This window comes from Poecilia reticulata, chromosome 5 (genome assembly GCF_904066995.2).
Source record: "Poecilia reticulata chromosome 5, P_reticulata-male-v2, whole genome shotgun sequence".
Classification (NCBI taxonomy): domain Eukaryota; kingdom Metazoa; phylum Chordata; class Actinopteri; order Cyprinodontiformes; family Poeciliidae; genus Poecilia; species Poecilia reticulata.
In genome coordinates this window covers 31,963,513-31,984,604 of record NC_088834.1, presented here as the reverse complement: position 1 = coordinate 31,984,604, position 21,092 = coordinate 31,963,513, and the positions used below count along the sequence as shown (strand labels likewise).

The window sequence follows — 21,092 nt, the reverse complement described above, 5'->3', positions numbered from 1 at the left end:
ATTTACAGCAAAAAAACAACAACAAGTGAATCTAGTTTGCACATAAAAATATATTTAATCATTTGGTAAGAAATACAGATTCAGCATCAATCGCATACATTTTGATGGGATCTTTGTGGGGAGTTCAACTTAATATTTAAATAATTTTCTGCGTGAGGAAACCCAGATGTTTGCATTGAGTCCCTTGACTTGAATGAGTTTAAAGCAACCGTGACTTCATGCAGAAATCCTTCATGCTAAGCCAGGATGTAGCAACAGTGGGAAGAAAAACTCCCCCCATCACAGTGAGAAACGCTCAACAAAACTTTGGTCGTTGTGAGCTGTAATCTGCTACAGCCAACTGGAGCTTTAAGGCTGTTTTCACATCTGTCCGGTAAACTCGGTTTAATCAGGGACAAAGCCTCAACATTTGCTACACTTTCAGTCATTTTCAATTGGTTTCAGTTGGAGTGCTTCTCTTTCATACTGCACGGTGTCAAACGAAGCAAACCCTTTAAAAAAAACCTGTTCCCCTCCTCGCCTGTGGAGGCGCTGCACCACAAACCACTGAAGGAAACGACATGAAAACCTCTGAAGAAGATAACATAACTTTCTTCTTCATAAAATGTGAACAGAAATGGAGTGGTGTCAGATTATAGTAACTGTAGGGTTTCTCTTTTGTCTTTGGAAAAACACCATGAGCCATTTCTTCTGATAGTGTCTAGTGTGTTTGTTTTGGTTGTATTTACCCAGAATGCTCTTTGCTTTAGTTTGTTAGCTTTTGCAGCGCTCGCCAGTCCACTCGGTGGTCAGACCTGCATTTAAATTGCATTCACTTCAACCGCACCGAGACGTAGGTTTGTAGGTGAACCAGAGTTCACTTTTTTGGTCGTCACCAGAGTTCAATCGCCCGCCCGTCCATCCGCCCATTTTCTGCTGCTTATCCGGGGTCGGGTCGCGGGGGCAGCAGCTTCAGAAGGGAGGTCCAGACTTCCCTCTCCCCAGCCACTTCTTCCAGCTCCTCCGGGGGAATCCCAAGGTGTTCCCAGGCCAGCCAAGAGAAATAGTCCCTCCAGCGTGTCCTGGGTCTTCCCCGAGGCCTCCTCCCGGTGGGAGGTGCGCGGAACACCTCACCAGGGAGGCGTCCAGGAGGCATCCTGACCAGATGCCCGAGCCACCTCAACTGGCTCCTCTCGACGTGGAGGAGCAGCGGCTCTACTCTGAGTCCCTCCCGGATGACCGAGCTTCTCAATCGCCCATCGTCATCTCCCAAAATGAACTGGACTTCGGAGGCTAGCAAATTAAGAGTTCAATTAAAGTGGACTAAACAAGGATTAACAAACATATAACTCAAAAGCACTGGCCCAGGAGAACATCCTAAGTTAGAAAAAAAAATCTGAGTTGACGGCAGAATTAGTGCCTTGAGAGTCTATTTAGGAGATTAATGCAGCTTAATAAAAAAGCCCTGTGCCAGTAGTAAAATCTATAGAATGACAGAGTCCACACAGTTATTTCTACCACTAACTCTGCTAATTGCTCTTAGTCTGGAACAGAGCCAGGATTAAACACAGAAAGACAGAGACAGGTATATCGTCTGTAGGACAAGTACATGAAGTTTTTGGCAGCAGTAGCTTAGCCGACGACCAGGCCGGATGTAGCTTCTAGGAAGAGAAGCTGGGAGAGAACGTGAAGTTGACCACAGGTAAAACAGCAGATAATGCAAAATTGTTGCGTTGTGTGAGGTTTTAGCTGAGTAAGGAAAAGTGATCAGCATGTCCCCAAGCAGCCTAGGACTATAACTGCAGTACTTTATATAACTAGATTGTTCAGCATGTTGTTGTTGTGAATTGGCGCAATGAACATAAAATTAGCCTTCTACTTGACATTTAAGAACTACTTTCTGTTTCTCTAATACAGAAAACCACAATAAAGTACATCCAAGTCATTTGGATGACCAAAAATTTAAAAAGTTCAGTGGTGTGAAGACTCTTGCAATCCCCTATAATTTATGTACATTTATGTGTTAAAACATCTCACCCGCTAAAAGTGCAACGTAACGTTTCTGTCAGCATGAGCAGAACTACAACCAGCAGCAAAAAAAATAAATAAATAAATCACAGCGGCTTGTGCTAAGAATAAGCACAAATTATACTGCTGACAGTTTTGACTGGCATGTGAAAATGAATTTAAAATAAGATATCAAAGACCTACTTCATATCACTGGAGAATCAGCCCGGCTTATAAAACACTCCAGGGCTGCTGTTTTATTTGCGCTCCTGCTTCAATACAGCTGATGACTCAAACAGCTGAATTCTCTCATCATCATGTCAAGACGTAATGAGCCAATCATTGGATTAATTTGAGGCAAGGAAACGACTAAAACATGCAGAATCTTGGCCCATGTGAGATGCCATTAGACACATCATGGTCTGAGGTATTTATACAAGCCCTTTTAGTCTAAATACCAACAGGCCTTTGTCTAAATACAAGCCCTGGGTTGGTTGGTAGGTAGGCTACCCAGGGCTGGTACCAGCCTACCTACCTAATTCAGCCTAGGTAGGTAGGCTGCATTAAACAACCAACCTACCTTCCTCTTTACCTTCCCATTTACCTTCCTACCTACATACATATCTACATAAGTAGGTATGTGTGCAGGAAGGCTACATACATACCTATGTATGCAACCTACCTTCCTACCAACCTACATTGGTGCCGATATTGAAAACAATTCTAGGTCAGACATCAGTGGCTTGATGCATAAGGGCAGGTCTATTCAATAAATTCTATTCTAATTGCACCGACTGAACAAATTAGTTATTTTTACACATTTGACTAAGCTTGTGAAGCTATTGGTGTACAGAATCAGCAATTCCCAATTCATGTGGTGTTTCACTACTTAAAAAATATATCCATGAATATGTCATGCGAGTTATGTTGAACACATATAGAATACCATGTTTGAAAGCATGCAATTCTGTCCCGCTTGAGCAATAAAGTCAAAGAGCGAGCTTTAATTGTACACTGTCAGCAGCAGAGCTGTCACTGGCATTAGCACCATCCACAGGACTTCTCTGAGTCTGAATGAGGTACTGTAGATTTTATAATTATTCCCTGGTAAATAAAGCAACTGGCTGACATTTAAGTCGATGTACACATACCATGTAAGTAGATAATTGGACTTTGCAAAGCCACAAACAAAAGAAATGGCAGCAAAATATCTGCAACTAATAAACCAAAAGTCTTTTCTACAAGTAGAAAGAGACTTTTCACTCAGCATCATACAAACGATAGCATATGAAAAAGCTTTTGTTACTTAGGCACATGCTGCTCATTATTCAATTTTCATTACTTAGTTTTCACCATTCATGTGTCACAGTAATGCCCATTTCTGCCTGTCCTTTCAGCTATAGAAACAGGCTCCAATTAGGAGTGACTGGAGAACACAGACGAATGGAGGAAGCAAATAAGAGCCAATTGTGTTTCAGTAATACTTGTGTGATCACAGTCATTTTTACTCAAGTTATATATTTCCTGTTAAACTGATGAGAGATATATGGAGCCATACTTCAGTGAGCTCCATCATGTTCTACATCAAATTTTGGGTCACATCGGTGTTGAACACATTTAAATATCATTACTTTTCAAACAACAAGTGTTCAATTTTACCCGTTTGAATTATACGTCTGTCTCAAAACTACAATCAAAGAAGCACATGAGGCCTGCAGTGCTCCTGGTTGCCTAAAGAGGGCAGACCTGAGCCAGCGCGGTTCTGGAATAAAAATGCTCATTAAAAACCTGAAAGTTTGTTAAGACAATTTATAGGCTGTTTGAAAGTGTAAACATTAATTTACATTTACAAGAAGAATATGCCAAGGTCAGGTCAGCCTCATATTTGACCATTTATAAATAAATGCAAAATGAATGCTCTTTTTCCTCTTCTTGTCGCATTTTTTGACAAATTACAACAACAAAAAAACGGTACGTACTTGTGACTTATTCTTACATTTTGCGTTGTATGCTTGGAGACAATAAGGCGTTTGGTGGTAGATGAGATATGTCTGCACTAGTTTTCTACTGAAGTATTTCTCTTGGAATGCTAGTATTTTTCATATTAATTTAGAATTTCTGCTAAAATAATCCTAATAGTTGGTCACACTTGCTTCAGTTCTAGTTATATTTTATATTTTGACTGAGTCACTGTCAGAAGATAAGTTCTGAAAATGTACTCCTCGTGTGATGTGAAATTTTTCCTTACAAAAAAAATATCTGGGAGATCCATCAGAAGAATAAATTATGAACAACAAAAACAACCAAAGTGAATGATTTTTCTTAATCTTATATTGTGTTATATTGATTCAATATGTTTTTTTCCTATTCATTTCAATATCGAAGTGAATATCCTTTTGCAGAATGATTTTCACAATATAATAACTCAACTTGTTTTGATCCAAGGCTGCTGTTCTGTATGTCTTATCTGTTTATTTTTGTAGTCATTTTTATTTTTGATCTATGTATGTTAGGCTTTTTAGTTTATGTTGAATGTGTTGATCCCAGGAAGAGCAGATGCAGGAAACTGCAACTAATGGGGATCCAGATAAAAGAAAGGAAGACATTTTTCCTTTGCAAAGCAGCAGAATGTTGTGAGTAACTCTCAAGTCATTAAAATGGCAACCTTAATAGTGAGGAGACATTCTGCAGAGCGGGAAGGAAATGTGCTGCCGGCTGATATTCTTGTTCCAGAATGTCACTTTAAGCAACAGAGCGACATTTCATTCATCCTAACTAAAGTTCTAACTGGAATACAGGAAAAAAAAAACCCAAAAACATCTTTCTCCTAAGCAATCTAAAAGCCGGTACGGTTGCGTAGCATCTTCAGCTCAGTGTGTAAACCTGACTGAAGACACTCTCAAAGTCCAACCAAAGCAAGAAACAATCCCTTCAAGCAAAATCCATCCCAGACTGTTTGTCTCATTCTTGTTTTTATCCCATTAATCCCTCCATCTCTTGAAGGTTTTGTTGAGCACCCCGAGTTGAGAAGCCGGTCACGTCAGACCTCAGAGCAGCTCGTTCATCAACGAGAGAGACAGCAAGTACTCTGAAGTCTCTGACAGCTTCACTGGGGGCTCTTCACACACACACACACACACGCACGCACGCACACACACACACACACACGCACACACAAAGCTGTTGCTAATGCAAACTGAACACAAACATAAACACACGGTTTGTGTTTCATGCTGCCAGGGTAAGCACCTGCAATGCGAGGCTCAGGTAAACACTCAAAGAAGAAGTACGAAGACCAGCTACTTGAACTTTTCACTTCTGATGTTCTCTTCGGTTGATATTACAGGAGGACAAATTGGGAGTTGAAGGTTGTTTTGCAAAATCTCAACCTTGCAACGTCTCAGAGTGCACGGTTCATTCCATTAAAGCTGCAGTATGTAACCCCACGTTGCCCTCTGCTACGCTGCAGCTAGCACAACCTGTCATGAATGCTAAGGCTAGTTAGCATGGCCACTGATGGTGGCGTATAAACAGTGAGTTGTTTTTCTGGTATTAGCACATTTAGCAGCGAGTGCATGGCATTGATTGACAACAGAATAAAGATGCAATACTGCCAGAAGAAAGTCAGAATTATGAGAAAAGTCGTTTTAATGTGGGGAAAAAAGCTTTGATCTTTGATAGAGTTATAAGATCTGATGTGACCAGCTCCATGTTTTCTTTGAAACAGAATCAGTAGTTTAAAGAAACGTCTTAAAGTACAGTGGTTGACAAGAACTTGACTCTGATTTGTTAAAACATTCATCTAGGGTTGTTGTAAACAAATATTTTAGTTAATCGAGTATTCTATTGATTATTCTTACAATTAATCGAGTAATCGGATAAAGAAAAGATCAAGTAAAACATTGGTAAATCTTATGTAACAGCAATATTTCTATCGCATATCAACATCAGTTCAATTTTTCGCAGTTGAGCTTCCCTAACAATAACTGTTCTGTAATTTAGAAAATTAACCTGTAATAATAGCTCACTTTCTAAGTTAACCTGAAGAAAAGTTATACAAAAATCTGAAATTATATTCAATTCAATAAAGAGGCAGGCTCACAAATACTCGTATTAAAAATGTCTCCAGCTTTTCATTTATGTATTCATCTTCACTCAATTTAATAGATGAACTCTCACCTTGTCCAGACATTTATAGCTGTTGTGTTCATGTTAACGACGGATTTGACACCTTCTTCACACACAGAGACATCTACCAGCCATGTGCTGCGACGATAAGCTCCACCACCCATTTGTTGAGACCGGGATGATATGAAGAAAAATTTCCGGTCCGGTTCGTCCGTAAAGCTACACTTGCGTTAATCATCTAATGCGCAGCCGCCTGCTGTGTTCAGTCTATCCGCTCACCTGTATAAATACACCTGCAGCGCTCTTCCCGCCATTCGCTCTGAACCAGCAGCTCCGGGATGGAAAAAGCTGCCGTACTCCAGGCATCGCGCCATTCATTTTAAGGATGTTTATTGGTCCCCCGAAAAACGACAGAGACCCAGGCATGGACCTTACCACAGGGACCGCATTTCATTGGCTAATGCCCATTTTACGTCACAGCGCAGCTATCACGTGCCTTACCGTCTCACAAACTCATGCTAATATACATTGTGGACTACCAGACCAACATGAAGTTTTTGCGTCAGGACTCGAAAAAAAATTGGTTCTCCGTCAGTGGGGTATCTGCACAGGCGATGTCAGGTATCCTGATCGTGTTTGTGGAACTAAAATTCAGATATCCAAAATCTGAATTTTGTCTTGCTTGGATCAAAGCTTGTGCACGACCGCATTTGCAGCTCAACCGTCGTAGGATCAATAAGAACAAAGGAGTGTCTGCTGGTGTAAGTATTATTGCTTTCCTTTCTTTATTTTTTTCATTCACTAAACACAAAGTCAATAATAAACACATCCATTATGAAAACCTTTTTGCCAAGTACAGCATAATGGCAGTACCAATACAACTTCTACACCTTGAAGCCTGTCTGTTACAGCCTTATGTTAGCTGAACAGATCAATATGCAATGTGTACCGTATCTGACATACATTAAAGATTTTACTTCACCTGAAAAGGCTTTTTACAAAACTGTAATTGTGTTAGCCACGCTAGCTTTTACTAAACTGTAATCGTGTTAGCCACGCTAGCACCGAGTACCGTGTATAAGTCCTAGGCACATTCGAACCCTCAAAACCATGACTTACCCAGCCTTGCAAGAACAATAGGCGTAAGTGATCTTGTCCACGGCTATATTTATGCTGAGGGTGTGAAAATCTGCTGTTTTTCTCATCGACCGGTAGCATTTAGCTGTGACGCGCACAATGTTAGAGGCATTGCGTGGCTAAAACATCTTGATGTCATCCAAAAAAGATGACATGAACTTGTTGGTTCCCTTGTCCATTGTCGTGGCTGATATTTTGTGAAAATCTGGCAGAAATGCTAAACTAATCGACTCAGAAATACTCTGCAGAGAATGAAAAATGCCATGTTTAGACATTGGAGCTAAGCTGTTAATGTGAGACATGAAGTCACGTGGGACTTTCGAGGGGCGTTTCTGGGCGGAACTTGCTAAGGTCCATTGTCATCAATCAATAAAATCCCCACGGCCGAACTTGAAAACCACGTTATGCTGCCAACACTTAACTTTCATCAACAACTCAGGCGGAAGTGAGAGCACTGCGCAGCGCAAGTAATAACCCGGCCGGAACATGGAGTGCTAAATAATAAAATATAATTTAACAAAGCTTCAAGGCACATTTATTTCTAATTTTAGCGCAGTTTGGTGTAGAGTTCTTATAAAATTACCACTTTATTCTAGTATTTAAAAAAGAAAAAAAACAAACTCTTCTATGGTAAGCAAGTGGCTGTAGCTGGCAGAAGAAGGCCAGGAAACAGACATAACCTTTGGGTTTTCTGTGAATGCAAAATGTTCTGCTCGTCCTCTTTACTGTTCCAAATTTTGCACAATAATAAAAAAAAAATCTGTATACCTTTTGAAAAAGAATAAGGTGATAAAACTGACCAGTTACCAATGTTTGCATGTTTAAACGACTTACTGTGTTTTCACATCCAGGTGAATCTTTTTTTTTTCTCTTTTCAGAATCACACAGGCAGAGCAGTCTTGATTAAATGTTACTGAGTAAATAAACAGAACTTGGAAAAGGTTTTGAGACTTAAAACAATAAAAATGAACAATTTAAAACTTAAATGTACGTTGATGCAGCTCATTTTATGCATCCCTTTTAACAATCAGGTCGCAGAATTCTGGTGCCAGATAAATTAAATATTAGATTCTCAAAAGTATTTCAATTTGGACAGCATGGAAAAATGCAAGATCCCTCCATGGGACGACAGAAAACAAGCTGTAACCCTCAAACATCTGTCAAAGGCATCCCAGAGCCTTTGACCGCGTTTGCCTGGAGGTAAATACTTCAATGTACAACTCTTCGGTCCTGTGCATGTTTGAAGTGCTTGATAAGTAAATGCGGTACGATGTGGATCTTGAAATATGAACAGGCAGATGGTGGAGGGAAAAGAAAGACCTTCTGAGTGGGTTCCACTGCTGTTAGCTAAACTGTTTACAGAACATGTGCTTTTGTGTGTGAATGTGTGTGAGTGTGCTCATGTTGGCTGTTTGCACGTCTGTAGCTGTCAGTGTAGTGCACTCGCTACCAGAGAATCTGCATTACAATGAACCCTAATAGCCGTGCGGCGGCATTGTGTGCTGACCTTGATTTATTCTGCGTATAAGTGGGTAAATAAATACATCGGAATAAAGTGGGAGCTGGAGAGAGCACACCTTCGTTCCACACGTGAGGAGACTGGGTTAGTAGTCTGAGGTGATCGCCCGTCTTTAGGTGCAAAAGGGGTAATAAAAAAAAACAAAAACAGATCAGATTTTTCTTTAGGCCTGTGATGGAGAGACGATCAGGCCTTTTGCCCAAAGCCTGCTGGAGATAGACACCAGCTGCCCCCATGACTCTGGGGCAAGCAGGTTTAAAAAAATGGATGGATGATTGATAGTGAACCAGCTGTTGAGAAATTCACCTCACATCAACAAGGGTTCCTCCCATTTCAATTTTTTACAGTGTACAGTTTGGGCCGACTGGATGCTAAAGGTAGACATTTGGACATGGACTGAGTGTCTCCTGCCTGGTTAACAGCCTGTCCATGATGGCTCTTTTTTGATTGTGATCTGTTTTAACTTAGTTTTAGGATTGATGTGTATGACATTTTATCACGCCATCTTGTTTTGTTGTCTTTCAAACGGCTTTATGTTGTTAAAGGCCCATGTGGGGATGTGCGTAGCAAATTAGCTAAAGCTATAAATTATGTTGTGTTGTTTTGTTTATACAGAAAGAAAGAAAGAAAGAAAGAAAGAAAGAAAGAAAGAAAGAAAGAAAGAAAGAAAGAAAGAAAGAAAGAAAGAAAGAAAGAGAAAAAGTTTGTATTCAGCCTTACAGGGTTTCAGGTGAGTCAATAAGTTTGATGCAGAGTGATCTCTGTACCTTATTGTTGTTTAAAAATGCATGTTTTGACCTAAAGTTCTAGTGTGGTCCACCTTTCTTAAGCAAGAATTTCTCAACAGCTGGTTCACTATCAATCATCCATCCATTTTTTTAAACCTGCTTGCCCCAGAGTCATGGGGGCAGCTGGTGTCTATCTCCAGCAGGCTTTGGGCAAAAGGCCTGATCGTCTCTCCATCACAGGCCTAAAGAAAAATCTGATCTGTTTTTTGTTTTTTTTTATTACCCCTTTTGCACCTAAAGACGGGCGATCACCTCAGACTACTAACCCAGTCCACCTTGCTTAAAGTGTTAAGCAACAGAGTTGCTCTTTGGCAGCTCTGTTTCCAAAGAGTAGAGTTTACTGATAGTTTACTGATAGTCGTTCTCTCTGTTTTTTTTTTTTGGTGCCACTTTTTAAAGTTAACCCAACAGAGCGCTCTGTTGGGTGCTTCTGCCTGTGTTCTGGTAGAAAACAAAGCTGTTTGTTTGGTACATCATCGTATTGAACTCACACGGCTGGAAATGATATTCTCCTAGAAATTGATATGTAACAATAGATTTTTGTACTTACCCAGATTATCTTTGCCTGCCATGAAAGTTATCTGATGAGCTCAAAAATGTGAGAAAAATTAAATCATACCTAAATTCAGGTGTGCTGTGGTGGTGCAGGGGTTAAGCACAACCCACATATGGAGGCCTTGGTCCTCGACGCAGCTGTCGCAGGTTTGATTCCCGGCCATGGCGACCTTTGCTGCATGTCTTCCCCCTTCTCTCATTACCCCCTTTCCTGTCAATTAACTATCAAATAAAGGCCACTGGAGCCAAAAAAAAATCTTAAAAAAAAAATCATACCTAAATTCAACACTCACTGACAAAAGGTTTGCTACTGGTGAACCCTGAATCTAGCCCTAAATACAAAACCTTTATTTCAAACACTAACCCAGATTTATTTTCCTCTTAAAATATATATAAAACAAAAAAATATGAAACAGGGCCCTTCTAAATGACCAGATGCCAGAGACAAGGTGTATTGATGGCGTGTTTGTGCGAGTTTATTGCTTAGATTTTTGATTATCTGAACTTTGTGCATCTCCAGTGATCAAACCGTTAAGTTGTGCATTTAAGTGAAGACGCTGAGATTGTTGTCCTGGTTTTGGAAAATGTAAGCCAATCAAATCAGTGAGGAAAAAGGAGATAAATGTCAACTTTTACTGATCTCTAACCTCAGTTCATCAAAAAAGGAGAAAAAAAATTGTTTTGCAAACTCCTAAAAAAGAAGTTAAATCTTTATGTGCTTGACTTGCAGCAGCATCATCCTGGTAAAATGAGTGGATTTAAACTGCAATCTACAGACAAAGTTTGAAAAGGGCTCCTCTGCTGGTTCCCTGGGGAAAATATGAAGCCACAAACAAGCCACTGAGGCAGTAAGCATGATGGATGAACATGTCTGGGACATCGGCTGTGGAAATGGGACACTCAGCATGCCTGCTGTCCCTCCTGTTACAGTGATAACCGGGATGGTAACAAGGAAACGCTAAATGAAGGCATCAACTTCCAGTTTAAGGTAAGCTCGATTTACGCTGGGCGACACGCAGCGCGGCGAGATGGATGACCTTGAAGAGTAAATGGACTGAAGTGGGTAAGGCTCCTTCAGGGAGAACAGATTGGTTGTTTCAGCTAATCTCTCTCAGAGTCAAACAACATCACAAAGAAAACTTCATAATATCCTAATGCATACAGCAAAGCCCCTTTGTACAAAATAACTTTTTTTTCTGTAAGGGTGGTTCTTTTGAGAGTTTATGAGCTACTGATACTTTACCAAGAACATCAAATTCTCTTGACTTTGAATAGGTCATATCATGGTGCATATCATTTCTATCTGATCCTTATTGCCCACCCTGATCCCCATCAGCTGATCGGTTGCTGATGACAGTCCCTGAAATCAGGCTGAAGCTCAGAGGCGAAAGAGCATTTGCTGCTGCTGCCCCCAAGTTATGGAACGAGTTACCCAGGAAAGTCAGACAGGTCTTCTCTCTTCCTGTGTTTGAATCCAGGCGGCAGAGCACCAACTTTCCTTTCACCGGCTCATCACAGAAATGCTAACAAGTCACGCCAACAAATGATTCAAAGGCTACTTGAACGATATGTCAGGTTCTATAAGCAGACAAGATATCAAGACACCTACAGGTCCTAATAGGAAGGACATTAGAGCTCACAGATGCTCCAGCTCCAGATTATGTTAGTGTGTTCTACCTGAAACCTGTGCTCCATCTCGTCAACAACACAGTTCTTGCTACCGCTGAAAATGACAAATACCTGACAAAGGAAATGAGGAAAGGGATCCTGCAGAATTTTAATGATTAGTACTCCAACCAAGAGACGGATGAACTGCTGGATACGGCCTCCGACGTCGATCCTCGATTCAGAGGTGCCTACATCTTCTGCAGTTTTTTTTTTTTTACCAAAAACATATCATGAGATATATTGTTACCACCAACCATTATAGTAGATATCAAGATATAAATGTTATGCCATATCACACATCCCCAATAGGGTAGGTAGGTAGATAAGTAGGTAGATAGACAAGTAGGTGGGTTGCAAGTTAAAGCGAGTGCAGAGGATGGATGGATGGATGGATGGATGGATGGATGGATGGATGGATGGATGGATGGATGGATGGATGGATGGATGGATGGATGGATGGATGGATGGATGGATGGATGGATGGATGGATGGATGGATGGATGTTTTGGTTCCATTCTGTGCATCTCGACACAAATACAAAGAATGGGCATTAGCATCTCCAGTCCTGCTTCAGTCCCGCCTCCCCCGCTGCGCTCAAATCAATTCCATCAATGAAGCCATCACAAAGGGACTATTACCACAATGTTTTCCTGTGGAAAATGCCTGGTAATTACAAATCAAACGAGACAAATACATCCCATTAATGAGCGTTAAACGGATGTTAATTATCCGATTGAATGGCTGTCACCATTAAGCCGTGTCTGGAGCTTGGGGGGAAGGCGGGGAGGGGTCGAGGGCTCAGAAAAAAAAAAGAAATAGACGGGCACTTTAAAAAGCGAATTAACTGCATACTGAGAAGATCAGGCAGCGTGAAGCACGTGTGGCAGGAATGCAGGCGAGGGGGGTGCAGGGGAGGCATGGAGGGGTGGGTAGCTAAACTTTCTTCCTTTCCTGACATTAGCAATTGCTGCAATGCATTAGAGGGGAAATTAATCAACAGTCTTTTATTATTTATATATTTGAAAAGGACAAAGTGTACGGTAGGAGAGCCGAACAGAGGCAGGAGTCACACTGTGCTAATGTGGCCACAGCCATTCAATCAGGCTGCTCCAGTCAAAACATATCCATCACAATAGGTAAAAAAAAGGAAAAGAAAGGGATGATTTCCCTGTTTGAATCTATCCAGAGGTACAGTCCTGAGTCTCAACAACTGAATTCATGTCTGTCATACGGCTGCAATTCATCCAGTAAATGTGACGAGATGAAGGTAATTTTCTTCTCAAACATTTCAATGTGACTTGACATGTTACTGTATTAGAATACACTTTTAAAACTTAATCCAAACGATACCAGCAGCAGTGGTACATACGTTTACAAAAACTCTTTTTTTTCTTTTGCATTTAGAAGTATTCCTACTCCTTAAATTTTAGACATTTCACATTTGAAAATATGATGCTCTATGCCAAAAAAAAAGTAATGAAAAAATTTAAATATCAACAGCATAGTATTTTTCTTACAGTACTTTATTTTGAATAGGTAATATAACACAAGATAAAAACTATGACAGTGTCCTCTCACAACCAACGTCTCCTTAAAGCTGCAGCACGTCAATTACAAAAACAAAAGACATTTTTACATACGTATTAAAACTTCTGCTGTCTTAATATGAGAGACAATCTGGGAAAACAAAAAAAATCTAACTTCTCTTCCTCCTGTTTCTGTTCTGCAGAATTACACTGTCGGGCCAGAAACAACCAATCAGAACCAGCACTGAGCAGCTAGCCACACGGGCTATTTTGATTTAGTAACTTAGGATTGTTTATTTTAATGCAACCTGCATTTGACTTTGAATGAATGTTTAATTTTTTTACTTGATATTATTTGCGATAGGCAGTGTTGGAAGATGTATTTGGCTTTTAATTGTAGAGCCTTATTGTTAGACATTGTTTTACTGATTGCAGGTTTTCTGTTGTCATTCTGACTGAATACTTGCTGTACTGTGGCAGCAAGTATTTTGCAAGTTTTTATCTAAATTAGGTCATTTTATGGTTCCATTTTGCCAGACCACATAGTAGCATTTATACCTAAAACAAAACATCAACATCCAATCATGTGATCGGTATCGGTGATCGGCAGCGATCGGCCCTCATGGGTGATCGGAATCGGCAGCAAAAAACCTGATCAAAGCATCCCTGGATTTCAACAATGTCCATCATTTTCAACCAACTTTGTCATATTTGGTTCATCGCTGCGTGACCAACAATGACTGAGGCGTTGTTTTGCACTCTAGTTGTATTTAAATAATTCTTTTAAAGAACTGATAATAACTGACAGAGGGCGAACTTTCTACACAATTTAAAAGAATTTAACATTAACGCAATCAGCGGCACACGCTCAGATGTTCGTTCCGGACCGGTGGGCTCTCCAGCGGAGGAAAGCAAATGACAAGCATGCTGCGTTCTCATCAGTTTAACTCAACAAGAAGTCAGGGCAGAAAATCATTTGAAGGAGTCCCGCGGTCCCCTCAGACAGAGGCTGCCAGCTTCTCAGTGATCTGCTATCGTGTTGCCTGTCTCTTTACTGTCAGGACTGATAGCTGCTAGATGCTAGGCTGGGACACGGGGGCCTCACATGGGCCAAGGGTGGAACGCCTCGATCAATAATTCACCCAGTAGCTCTCAGGCTTCTCTTTCCGTGACTTGTTGTGTTCCTAAAGTAAGCATTCACAAGGGCAGCTGCTGAGCAGGGGTGTGTTCAGAATGGGCTTGTAGGTTGTAAGAGCTACGAATGTGTGTGTGGAAGCATGTGCCGAGTAGACGTGCACACCTGCAGAGGAGATAGGGCTTCGGCCAATCACAGAATAGACTGGAGCTAAGTTGGAGTGAGTCTGCTGTGTGTAGCTGAGATAGGATTCATTCTGTTATCGCTTTCTCTCTGACACGCAAACACACACACAACTCTAAGTCCCATGGTTTAAGAGAATCAAAATGTCAATGCAAGTTTGTTCCTTCAATTCTTTCCCTTTTCTGACTCTTCATCTTTTTCTTTACCCTTTTTTGTTTTTTATATAATATTTAGTCTCCCTTTTCTTCATTAGTTTTGCTTTTCATCACCTTTTTCCTCTTTTTCTTTCATTTCATACTTTTCCTATGGATCCTTCTCCTTAATCTATTTTTCTTCCTTCTCTTTTTTCCCCTAATGCATCTTTTTCTTCTCTCCCCAACCATCTGGTTATAATTTTGTTTTTATATCTTCTTCTCATTAATCTCATCTTCTCTCTTTGCTTTACCATTTGCTCTCCCCCCCGTTTTGATTTCTCATTTAAATGTCTTTATTTCAATCTTCCTCTTTTCTTTGTTTCTTCTGCTCTCGTCCATTTCTCTCCCTCAGTTCTTTCTTTCTCTTGGTATTGTCATCTTTCTCCGTCTCATTCTTATGATCCCGTTTTCTTTTTCTCAATTCATCTTCCTTTGGTTAGTTAACACCATCTTTAGTAATTCTTTCCTTTCACGTCGCTTCATTGAGATGTATCAACTTCCGTTGAACTTTTTCAAATTACAGTCACCTAATTTAATCCCAACATACATTAATCAGATAAATCGATAGTAATTGAGTTGTGTGTCAATTCATGGTGCAAAATTATGGAGAAAGTTGAATGAGGAATTAAAACAAAGTCAAAATTTAATACAATTGAAAAGGAAATGTAAGGAGGTCATTTTAGCAAGATATAGAAATATGGGTGAGAGTTAGAGCTAATGTGTTTATGTAAATTGAGGTTAACGCATATGAGTGTGTGCATATGGATGTATATATTTAGACATACGTTAACCCAAATAAAATGGAAAATTAATTAACCTGTGTCTTTTTTAAAAAAAAATTACCCATCCATCCATTTTCTTGACACCCTTGTCCCTTAGTGGGGTCGGGAGGGTTGCTGGTGCCCATCTCCAGCTAATGTTCCGGGTGAGAGGTGGGGTCACCCTGGGCAGATCGCCAGTCTGTCCACTCACACCTAGGGACAATTTAGACAGACCAATTAACCTGACAGTCATGTTTTTGGACTGTGGGAGGAAACCGGAGTACCCAGAGAAAACCCACCATGCACAGGGAGAACATGCAAACTCCATGCAGAAAGACCGGGGCCGGGAATCAAACCCAGAACCTTCTTGCTGCAAGGCAACAGCTCTACCAACTGCGCCACTGTGCAGCCCAAAATATTGAGGGTAAAATTTGACAATATTGTATGAATTTATGGTATAGGAATTCATAAGTTTCGTACTTCTTCCTACTCCTTTTCGAGCATGTTAAGATTATTCTGGTACAAAAATATGTGTCTTTTGCATTCCTTGTTCATGTGTGTGATTTTATACTGCCATCATGTTCGAAAAAAATAGATAAATAAATCAAATAAATAATCTGGGGGAGGATTAGATCCACAGCTCAGATGGCAACAACTTGGACAAAACTCTACGACTATTAACTACTCCAAACATCTGTCCTTTCAAGACCAGTGGCAACAAGAAAACCATTTCCTGTTTACAGGTTGTCACAATCTGAGGGGGGCTCACACTAACCAGAAGAAAACACAAAAGGACCCTGAAACAAAACCTTCTGGTCTACGCCCAAAATGGTACAGGTATTACTTCACGTCTGCCTGAACACACCATCAGACAGATTTCATGTTTATTTCTACTTGTTAACTTCACTAAAATTTAGTCCTATTTTCATGAGAGACCTGTTCACACAAAACAATAGAACACAGATGAGATGACCTGGTCGACATCTCCAAGAAAGATTAGAGCGCTGTTGATCTGAGAAGTTCCAGGATTTAGGGGGAAACATGAATTGTTACCTATTTTGGCAATAAATAAATAAATTACTTTTGCAAAAAAAAAAAAGACCATTATTTTAGAAAAGTGATAATATGAGAATGTCTTTCTAAACCAGGAACATGAAGCACCTGTGAGGTTTAGATCCTACATGTGTCTTAAAAAACCATGGTAGAGAGAATGGCAGAAGCAGAAACATTTATGTAAACAATGTCTTTATATTTATAGACAGATTGAACAAAGACTCAATGTTTCTTAGCAGTGAGAGAAAAAAAATCAAAAATAAAAATAACTAATAGGTTTCTTTGAATGAGAAATTAAAGATTTTCTTCATTTATTATATCATAGCATATTATAGTCTGGTTCAAACTCTATACAGTAGCCTTGGTTGGTTAGAAGCTTGGAAACAGAGAAAATAATCTTTAGGAACCGCTTTGAGTCAGAATTATATCAAATATTCAAAACCAGTAAAATAAACAGTTTAAGCACAGTGTGCAACAGTATTGCCTAAATTGTCGATTTAAATAATGTATCTTGCTTCATAACGTATCATTTTGTGAAGCTCTACAATAAAAACTCATTAAAGTTTGCGGCTTTATTGTGGCTGGTGTGAAAATGTTTGTGGGGAACTTTCCCGTCTCTCAGCCTCCCCTCACCGACTCGTCACACCCATCGCCATCCATCAGACAGGTCCGAGCAGACAGACAAAATTAATTAATCCTGGCCCAGAAACAACAAACACCTCTCCGCTGAGGCTCGCTCTCTAATAAAGAGATGCACAAACACTTAATGAGACACACGCAGCAGGAACGCCACACACACTTTCTCCATTAATCCCCACGTCGCCGGATCCTTGGCGTCCAACCCGCAGCAAGCAGCGGCTGCAGCTGCCATAACTAGATGCTTTGTGTTTGGTCACACCGGTGGCTCTGGTCCGGCTGCTTGGCAGAAGACCAAGTCAAGGTACATTTGTTTCATGCTAGGAATCAGATTGACATTTATTTGACTGCTAAAAACACCATTTTTCTATCCATCCATTTTCTAACACCCTTGTCCCTCAGTGGGGTCGGGAGGGTTGCTGGTGCCTATCTCTAGCTAACGTTCCGGGCGAGATGCGGGGTCACCCTGGACAGGTCGCCAGTCTGTCGCAGGGCAACACAGAGACACACAGGACAAACAACCATGCACACACACACTCCCACTTAGGGGCAATTTGGAGAGGCCAATTAACCTGACAGTCATGTTTTTGGACTGTGGGAGAAAACCGGAGTACCCAGAGAAAACCCACCATGCACAGGGAGAACATGCAAACTCCATGCAGAAAGACCGGGAATCGAACCCAGAACCTTCTTGCTGCAAGGCAACAGCTCTACCAACTCCGCCATTGTGCAGCCCACTTGCTAAAAACGCATATTGTAGAATTAAGTGTTTAGTTTAATATAGTAAATTACACACTAAACGGTTAGTATGTATTTTGCAGACACATGGTGGCATTTTATAGCACAATCAAGTAACTATATGTTGCCTTCAGTTGCTGTACATGTCTAATCTGGCTTAAAAGAAACTTGACTTTGTGATTTAGCGCGATGAAATTGGGCCTCTGTCTCTTTAAGAAACTCCTGCTCTTTCGGAAACTTCAGGGAGTCAGCACGATGTCGCTAATCTATTAACCCTTTAAAAATGTTTTTACCAGCATTGCACTGAGAAGCATAATGAGCTCAGCTTTGTTTCAAACTTGGAACTACAGCTGCAAGGAGGAGCTAAGTCTACCAGGTGTTTGCTCAGCTTAATGGTTGCCATGGAGATTAAAGAATTTCTCAAGCATGCATGAAAGCATCAAGGCAACACTCTGGGTAAGATTTTGATGAGGAAATAACATCATAACATGATGTAAAGCTAAAAAAAGTCAACACATTTTTAAAAATCTTTTCAGACACCTGTTATCTCTGACAATTACTGTAATATTTACATCAGCTCCAGATGAAAACCACTAACATTGTGGCCATAAATACTATAAGAGTCATAAGTCAATAAATGAAAAAAGATCACATACAAACATCAGCAAACTGATAAAACTCAGGCAGAAACGCAGCAACCTTTTTTATTTTGAGTGAAACAGACAGAGGTAAAAATCAGGTCAATCAAATCTCGCTCTTCGACAGGTACCAGGAGCTGCTGGGTCTGTCCGCTGAATCCCACCACCGTTTCTTTCAGGATGTGAAGCTCCTAATGAAGACGCAGTTAAGCGATTTGGGGAACAGATGATTTAGTGAGAACGTCATTATTCCCCGGCTCATGGCTCACTTGAGTAGAACACGATATTCATAATTGCTGTCAGAATCAACTTGTGGCAGGCTGCTATCAGGAACGTGAGAGGAGCTAAAATTGAAAGTGTCTCCAGAGTCGGAGCGGCGGGGGAATACAGAGTGATCAAATTAGTTCCGTCCTCCTGGCGGTTTGTAAACAGCCGCTGATCAACAACATTGTTTCAGTTTGGGGGGTGGATGACATGAGAGGCTCCGGAAACACACCCATATTCACAACGTCTGGGTGGGAACACTTTATACACACATACACACAACATGTCTGAGAGACACTTATGGACAAACACGCACACACACACACACACACGCGCGCATGCACGCACATACACACACACACACCCCCACACACACACACACACACACACACACACACGCACAGCCCCACACACACACACACACACACACACAGAATTATATCAAATATAGGTGAGACAAGAGCACACGTTCCTTGTCATTTACTATATTTATCTATTCCCTATTGGGTCATTAAACGTTCCATGATGTAGTAAAATGCCTCCGTTGTTTTCGGGGTTTTTAACGCCAACTCCCTACTTTGGATAGTATTTTAAAAATATTGAAATGAAAATTTGCAAAACATTTCTACTTGAAACAAAAACAAAGGCTGATCAGGATATCTTTAATTTAAAAATATTTGATATAGAGCAACAAATACAAAAGTATTTTTCAAAATAAACACTATCAAATCATTGCTCAATCTCTCTTTTTGTACCGTTTTAAATTTATGTTTTCCACTTTATGGTAACACAATTATAAACGTTCTCACAGAAATATTACTATAAATGGCACAGACAGCAGCCCTAATATTGACATTGTTAATCATGGGTTTATTGACGCCGAACCAATGAAGGTGCTGCAGCCTGAGCAGCAGTCACACACCGGTCAGCCTACAAGGCTTCGCTGTGTGTCCTTGTGTGAGTCCATCTCTGCATATGTGTTTTATACAAGATGTTTGAAGTGGAAATAGGAAGGCACACCAAAGAAGAGGCAGGTGCTTAAAGGCAAAAGCAAGGACAAAGTCCTCAGCCAGCCGCTGTGTGCTTTGAAATGAGAATATAACAGAATATTAAACGGTCTCTGCCGCTGCCTCACTTTAATATTTCCCTGCATTGCCACAGTGACAGATAACTATCACAATAAAAGCCCAACTGTCGCACGTTCCCTTTGGTGGCATCTTGTCTTTCACTCAAACCCGTGCCATAATCACAGTGTCCGTAACAATGTCTTTGTAATTTAAAATTCTTTCATCTCAGCCCCTTGATTCTGCTCACCTTTCCTTTAATTTATCCTCAGTGTCTTCTCGCTGACACGTAGGAGAGTTTGCTGACATGAGTCAAAAAAAAAAAAAAAAAAAAAAAAAACGGCCCTGAGCCTCAGTCAATCCCTCAGTGACTTAAAAAGCTAATAATTGTTGTCTGCCGGAGAGGGAGAGGTGAAGAATGACAAGACCTGCCAGGAAGGCGCACCTTTAAACCGGCAGAACACAAACCTGCTGCCAGTTTAATCACACAGCATCTGGAGGCCGGGCCTGAAGAAGCAGCTGCAGCATTCAGAAGGGGGGGATTGATAAATAGGTGCTTTATTGTTTACCAGCTCATCTTCCAATTAAAAAGAATCTAAAAACATTCCAGAGAAATAGGTAGATTTTATTAGATTCCATTATGAAGCTGAAAGAGGATGGCAGTTCTATGCATATTCAGAGTTGTCATTTGCATTTTAACATTGCCTCCTTTTAATGTTCACTGTGCAGAGCAGAGTGATATATCTGAAATCAGTTTTCAAAGACTTTATATATCACTTTAAATTATGAAGGAAAAATCCCCAGAAGAAAGGCTGTAAAACATCTTTACAATGTATGTGTTCGCATCCACCTGAATAATATGTAGTTGACCCAGCTGACGGGTCCGGGAGAACCTGGAGATGCTTAAAGCAGGGATCGGTTGTAAAACAATGTCACAAACTTTGAAGAGCTCAGGATTGTTCAGTTCAACCTCTGCAAATGGAAAGACTTAAACCAAAAACCTACCAAGACATGGTACTTTACAAGGTGAAGAGAGCATTAATCAGAAACTCTCACCATATGTGAGAAGCTTGTGGGACAAAACCCAAAAGTTTTGACCAAAGTCAAGCAGTTCAAAGA

General features: G+C 40.5%; 1 protein-coding gene across 4 annotated transcripts in view; it reads right to left on the bottom strand.

The window, feature by feature from the left end:
- epha8 (eph receptor A8) overlaps window positions 1-21,092 on the bottom strand; it is a 132,833-nt gene that overhangs the window by 32,336 nt on the left and 79,405 nt on the right. The window lies entirely within an intron of this gene.